Source organism: Schistocerca cancellata, chromosome 11 (genome assembly GCF_023864275.1).
Source record: "Schistocerca cancellata isolate TAMUIC-IGC-003103 chromosome 11, iqSchCanc2.1, whole genome shotgun sequence".
Classification (NCBI taxonomy): Eukaryota; Metazoa; Arthropoda; class Insecta; order Orthoptera; family Acrididae; genus Schistocerca; species Schistocerca cancellata.
Window position 1 is genome coordinate 138,879,650 of NC_064636.1, and position 7,930 is coordinate 138,887,579.

A 7,930-nucleotide genomic window follows, 5' to 3' on the forward strand; every position below is an offset into this window, starting at 1 on the left:
AGCGGATTCGCCGCGCGGCGTGACGGTGAGTGGCTGGGGTGAGGCTCGCGAGCCAGCCGTGGGGCCGCCAGAGAGACTCGCGCCCGCCAGCCTCCAGCACTCGGCTGCGAGGCGGACCTGCAGCTTCCCCTCAGCCAGCGTCGGCCGCCAGGGCCCACGTGTGGCGCAGCAGGCGGTCACGTGTGGAACCGCTACACGGCGAAACAAACTACTTACACGCACACATTCACACCAGGTTACGAACGGAAACATAAAACACACTAAATTTTCTGAATCTCGCCGTTCGAAAGAGAAACACCACACATGGCTTCACAATATTCGGGAAACCGACAACCTCGAAGGATCGCCGTTCACAAACTGCCGAATCACCCGGTGGCGCACGGGCTTCAGATTCGGACTGCACAGACTGAACGGAACATCCGTAAGCAAACACCGTCACACGAAGCAGCTACACACAATAAAACATATAGGAGAGGAAAATAGTGGCAAGTGCCATATGGTCAAGAAATTAAACCAACAAATTAGTAGAGAGAAAAGGAACACTCAGACACACTCGCGCACAGGGAGGGACAGAGAGAGAGAGAGAGACAGAGAGAGAGAGAGAACAATATTCAAATTCGTCGCCGAATACTCTCGACAAGAAATGATCGCCAATGGCGTTGGCAAACGCTACAATGTGTGTGTGTGTGTGTGTGTGTGTGTGTGTGCAGTGCCCTCAGAACGTAGAGGAAGAATGTCGCAACAAAACCTGACTAATAACAAATATGTAAGCAAAATATTTTGATACGCCAAAATCATGTCGTTTAATAATCAACAGCTTGCTGATAAATTTCATATTTACAGCGTTGACTTTGCAGATGACAAGCAATCATTGCAGGACAGCACACAGATAGTCCTGCAAAACTGTGTAATGTGAAAATTTCGGTAAGGAGAAAAACTAACAAAAACTTTCTTTAAGCCTCACTGTGTTGGATCAATTAAAACATAAAATACGTTCACTTTCTACAGCTTACAATAACCACATCTCACTCTGGATGGCACAGAGGTGCCGAAACATGTTTGGGTACCAACAAAAATTAGTGTTTCATCATAAAAGGGAACCCGATTTCAATAATATATGTATATATTCGCCGTTTACTGTAAAAGTTACTTTCGCAACTGCAATGTCGTCTTTTGGCTCTGAAAAAGATTTCATCTCGGCACATGTCAGACTTTAAACTCCTGCGACACACACACACACACACACACACACACACACACACACACACACGTCCCGATTTTTGTAACTTCATGTGGTGAACCGTTTCACCTATTTAAATGCTATCTGTTTTACTGCACTCTTTAATAAATGTACTGTGATGGCGTCTTGGAATTAATTTCAGATGGGTTAACTACTCTCACCACGAAATTACACACACAGATCGCCTGCTTGCATCTAATAGCTGTCCGTTCTGCTGCAAGAACTGCCGAAGTGGCCATATCAGGGAGAGACGTACGAAGAACAACCAGGAGGGATTGCGGTGAGTCGGCACATTAACATCGTACAGGAAATAGTCAACTGTAGCAGTCTCGGGTGGGAAGTGTTTATTGCTTTCTTCGGAGTCGTGGCTACATTCAGAAACATGTACTGAGATTTGGTACCAAATGGGGGTCATGCGCGTAAAAAAACGTTTGGAAGAAAGGTAAGGAGTAAATATTTGTACAAAGAACGGATGTTGAAATATTACAGCAATGAAACAAAAACGAGAGGAAAAAATAAATCTTTAGTTGCAAAGGACATGTGCAATTTACAACAAGAAAATACAGCTAAAAATATGTCAAAGGCCTTAGGGCGAAGACGAGGTGATACTTCGTAACAATAAACTCCTTTCTGTGAGCGTGACGTCACAGCTGCTTACGTCAGGTTCATCTGGGCTGTCGCCAGCGGGCTGTTGCGCATGCGCAGTTGACTCGCCAGCGAGCAGTACCTTCCCCCGCCCCCCGCTGCTCGGACTGCTCCGACCGCTAGCTGTATCGCGCGCCCTGGCTGCCGCATTCGCGCATGCGCAGAGTTATCAGAGTAGTTGTTGCCGTGAAAGGGGGGGGGGGGGGGGTAGTGTCCACGTGACCCGTGCTTGCGTTCAGTGATTTCGCTGCTTCCTCTTCATATACAGCTCCCACGTCAAATGAACACACAACGTATTTCTGTGGCGAGGAGCTATCAAGCGTATTAAAATACATTTACATATTTATTGAAGGCAAAATTATATTATTAGTTTCAGTTTTCTGGATTTTATTTCAATGTTTTTGGCAGTCAAGCATTCCCTTTGCAGAACTATGAAGTTATTGTTGTCAGTTTGCTAAAGAAATTTGGCATTGTTATTGTCGCAGAGGCCGTCAATTTATTTGAAACGAAGTGTTTCGTTCCACAGCTGTTCGTTGAATGTAAAGTGCACGTTTTCATGTTCTGCCATGTATGGCATGATGTCATAAAGAAGAAAAAAGATGAGATGCTACAGTACTGCTACTCAAAGAAAACTTACGCCGCAAAAACCACACCGAAAAGCTTAATGTCAGGTGGGACCTACTTAATTGCGAATCTGGACAGTGTGCACTTCAGACTGAAGTATTCACGTTAGTAAATGCACTCGGAGTATCCTCTGACGTCCTGTTTCTTTTTGTGCTTTACACACACAAACATGCGGCCTTCCTACGTCACTGCAGCTGCGCACGCGCAGTAATGCCTGTTTTCTGGCGCTCTCTGGCTACTGCTAAGCCGAAGATATTTGTGACGGTCTCGGGATAGTTTTGCGAATGGTGGTTTGAAAAGTGTTACTTTCAAAGTAAATATGCTTCTACGCAGGATGAATTATGTTACGTGTGGGAAAGTGGGCGGAATTCCTTAAATCACAGAGCGTTTGACTCTCGCTTAAAACTGAACACTTTCAGGACCAACCACGTAGAAGAATTTCGAGCCCTGAAGACCAGACATTTACGTCAGTATTTTAAATTTACTGGCAAATTTGTGCGACGTACCTTAAAGTATAACACACGCAATAAACGTCGATATTGTATGTGAAAGCTTGGCTTTTCTTGTTGCTACACTACATATTTTAATGTTAACCCCTAACTTTTCCTATTTGTGTGTTCGCCCTACGTAAGTGATTGCTATTGGCTTAGCACATAACGTGTCCTATGCTCTGAACGTCTGCTGTCATCGGCTGGCCACGTCACGTGCCATGACGTCGCAATCTCGATTTCAAATCTCCGGAAACTAGGGTGCCGTGTTTGGTGCAATTCGAATTTATAGTTTCGTAATACGAAAATATGCACCGTATATGTTGCTGCAAATCAAAGGCCGTTCAAAAACTTCTCTCCCCGTTCCATTTTTTCCAGGAAGTTCCACGCCAATGTATAAACCGTAAACCATTCAAAGGATTGATAAGTTTTACAGTTCCGAGGGAAAATCTACGGGAAACCTACCTTCACTTAGCACGGAAAAAGTGTATTTTCACCCGGGGAAAAGCATATTTTTACACCCTGAATTACCAGTAAAAGAATCAACCAAAAAACAGGTGAGAATCCTGGAGGCCAAAGAAAATGCGTGACCTTTAAGAAGCAGCAAATACACTTTCCCACAACGTAAGTAAGACATCGGGTAAAAATTATTCTCTGTATCAGGAACCTGACTTGGGCACGATCTCGGGTAAATTACTCTAAAAGCTGACTGATATTGTCGTGTTGGTTGCACTAGAGATAGGAACGACAGGAATTACCGAGAATAAGTACCATTCATTTCATTTACCACTATTATTCATGTGCAACAGGTGTATTTACCGGTTTCCGCTACTTGCAGAAGACTCCAAAGCTTGGAAGGCTTCGCCGTAAAACACGTAACGTGGTAATTGATGTACTCGATGTCCCCGGTCTGCGACTCGTATTTGTTACATTAGAGGGTGCTGTGGCGTGGCTGGAGGATGCGATATCTTTCATTTCGATAACTGTGCTCAGATGAATCAGACGAACCCGTTAAATACTTCGGAGCAGACTGCGAATAACGCAAACAATAAACGTAGGTGACTGGACGATTAGTCGGAAAACAGAGTGCGCGCTCCTAAACAGAAAGGTGGCAGCTGAAGGGCGTGTTGCACGATGCCTCGGAAGTAGCGACAAGCGCGTGGTAACATTCTTTCTGGGAGTGTGGCTCATTTCCAGTGTAAGGGGGGCCGTGCAGATCCTGATCCGCCCATTCGAAATCTACATCTACATGATTACTCTGCAATTCACACTTAGGTGCCTGGCGGAGGGTTGATCGAACCACCTTTAAGCTACTCCCCTACCGTTCCACTCTCGAACAGTCGCGGGAGAAACAAACACTTACATCTCCCCGGGCGAGCTCTGACTTGTCTTGTTTCATTATGAAGATCATTTCTATCTGTGTAGGTGGGCGCCAAAAAAACATTATCGTACTCTGAGGAGAAACTTGGCGATTGAAATTGCATGGGAAGGTCCTGCCGTAGCAAGAAACGGCTACGTTTTGACGACTGTCACTTCAATTGCTGTATCGTATCCGTAGCGCTGTCTCACCCATTTCGCGGTAATACAAGACGACCTGCCCTTCTTTGAACTTTTTCGATCGCTTCCGTGAATCCTGCCTTAGGCGGGTCCCACACTGCACAGCAGTACTCGAGAAGAGGGCGTACAAGTGTAGTGTAGGCGGTCTCTTTAGTATACCTGTCACGTTTTCTACTTCTGTCAGTAAATCGCTTGCTTTGTGCACAACATTATCCATGTCATCGTTGCAATTTAAGGTATTAACAACTCTAATCCCTACGTATTTAGCTGAATTCATATCCCTCAAATTTTTTTGATTTATCGTCTTAGTGGTTTCTTTGTCGTGCTCATGTGGACGAATTCACACTTTCCATGATTTATAGTCAATTGCCAGTTCTTACACTATTCGGATATCTTGTCTAAATCATTTTGCAATTCTTTTTGGTCATCTGATGACATTACATGATGGTAAGTGGCTGCACCAGCTAGACACTGTCTAAGAGCAGTGCTCAGATTGTCTCGTAAGTGGTGTACGGAGACCAGCAACAGCAGAGGGCCTCTTAACACTTACTTTGGGGAACACCAGACATTACTTCTATTTCACTCGATGACCTTCCGTCAGTTACTACCAACTGTGACTTTTCTAACGAGAAATCACGAATCCAGTCACATAACTCCACAGGTGCGCAATGAAACTGGAAGGGATGGTGTGAGAAGCGATATGGAAACCTAAAAACTACGTAATCAAATTGACGTCCCTTGTCAACACCACACATTAGTTCGTGGGAATAAAGAGCTAGTTTTGTTTCACAAGAGCGTTGTTTTCTGATTCCGGGCTGGCTATTTATCAATAAATCTTATTCTTCGAGGCGGTTCATAGTGTTCGAGCGCAGTATATGTTCCAAAACACTACTGCAAACCGAGGTTAGCGGTGTGGGTCTGTTATTCAGTGGATTACTCTTATCCCGCTCCTTGGCTATTGGTGTGACTTGCGCAGCTTTGCATTCTGCTGGGTACGGAGAGCTTTCTGCCAGCGAGCGGTTGTGTGTGGCTGCTAAGTGTGGAGCTGTTGTATCAGCATACTGTGAGAGTAACAGACTGGTATACAATGTGGACCGCAGGCTTTGCCTTCCTTGTGGTTTAAGCTGTTTTGCTGCACCAAGAATTTCTGCTTCTGAATTACTCATATTGGCAGTTGTCCTCGATTCGAGTCCTGGAATGTTTACTTCGCCCTGTCCTGTGAAAGAAATTCGGAAAACGGTTTAGTAACTCTGCCTTCGTGGCGCTGTCATCAAAAAGATCACCATTGTTATCGCGCAGTGGAGGTATCGATTGCGTCTTCACGGTGTATCCGATCCGGGACAACTGGGAAATCCGCGAAAACCCGCGAATTTTTCCATCCGGAACAAAACTAGGAAAAACCTGGAATATTTAAAATGCCGCGAAATTTTCATTGTTTTAGTCTGCAGTCAAACTTTCGTAATTTTGACTGGTAAGAACTGATAAACGGCAAAATGTGTCAGAGGCTTTAGGACGAACTCTCGAATACCTTATAACAATAAACTGCTGCCGACGAGTGTGACGTGACACCTGTTTGCATTAAGTTTAAAAAAATGGCTCTGAGCACTATGGGATTCAACTTTTGAGGTCATCAGTCCCCTAGAACTTAGAACTACTCAAACCTAACTAACCTAAGGACATCACACACATCCATGGCCGAGGCAGGATTCGAACCTGCGACCGTAGCAGTCGCGCGGTTCCGAACTGGAGTGCCTAGAACCGCTCGGCCACAACGGCCGGCTAAATATCACACCGACGCATCCTTTTATGCGCAAAACAGCTTAGGCTCTGAAAAGATAAAATGTTTCACGCGTTCCTTGTCTTCCTAGTACTTTCTGTTCACGAAATGTCCTACACTAAGTGCGTGGTTTGAAGGAACCCATTTTAAAAAATCAAATACCTCACCAATGCAACTTTTTCACACCTCATTCGCCTTCCTGCCGTCTTCTCCAAATGCCTTAAATTTGCTACTTGGCAGTCAGATACCGCATCAGTGTAGCTTTTTATGCACAAAACAGCTAGGTGTGAGGCGGTGAACTTTTAACACTTCGTTTCATTACACCAGTTTCCGCTGTCGGTTTGGTTGTTTACTAGTGTGCATTCCAACCTCCTTGTCCATTTACGCAGCTCGCAATTCCTGTTGCGGAAATTTTTCATTTTCCCCTCAGATCAGAAAATAAGTTTTGTTTGAGGGCCCCGCCTTGTGCGTTGTGCGGTTCTGATGCGTTCTTCTCGTCGTCATTCCGCTACACAGGACGAGCCGTAGTGCTTCTGGAATCTCGACACGCCGTTTTAGATCACTGTGTAGTTTACCTCCCATCTCTTGCGATCCTACTGACATATTCTTGTGTAACCGTGCAGGAGGGAGATTGTAAACGTTGTAATAACCAACTCCAGACTGTATCGAGCAACAACTGGTCATTTTCAGAGTTCTTCTGCACTATCGCGAAATAGTGGGGGGAGTGTCACGGATACGATACCGCAGATGGGATGGCAGAGATTAAAACAATGGCGCTTTTCCGTGCGACGAGATGTTATCCGAAATTTCAGTCATCGTCTTTCCGATCGCAATACGAAAATGTTTTGCTGCCGTGCACCCCGTAGAGAAAACTCTTTTGAAAGCCTTACTGAGTGTTTTTGCAGGTCTTTTGCGACGTTGTACCAGTAAGTAGGGATAGCGGAAGTGCTCTATGCATGACAGACTTTGGTGACGTCACAACACGGACAGCCGCGAAGCATTTATCTCGACTGATTCCGCAGCGTGACGTATACCCTAGTGAGCTTGTCCTCCTATTCTTCTCTCCTGTATAATACATTTAGTACCGTGAAAGATTCACCCTTTAACGACGAAAGCAAGACTTTTTGATTCTATTGTGTCTACCTTTTGTTATAATATAGTTGAAGACACACAACTGACGAACATCTGTCACACCGTTTCTTACGCTCCGGGATAGAAGCGCCAAACGTGTACTTTTTTCCCCGCTCTTTTCCTGCCTCGACAAGCCGGTCACGTGACCTGTGCTGGCTGCAGGTCACCACTGCTGTAACGTCTTCCATCTCGTAATTCTGCTGCAATCTGCTCCGTGTTCAGGGTGTATATTAAAACTGTCACATACAACGGAATAGTCCAGTAAGTCATGTCGAAATCTACTCTGATAGTTTTTACAGAGGAAGAAAACAACGAAAGAAATGGATTGCCAAACTTTTAGCTGCTAAGGAGCACTGCAAGTATTTTGTAAAAAAATGTTGGAGTTACGGTGCACACATTTTTGCCGCGCCGAGAGCAGCTTACGACAGTGGTTTGTACAGCCCTGCCCGCCTAGCGCGCGACTCGCAG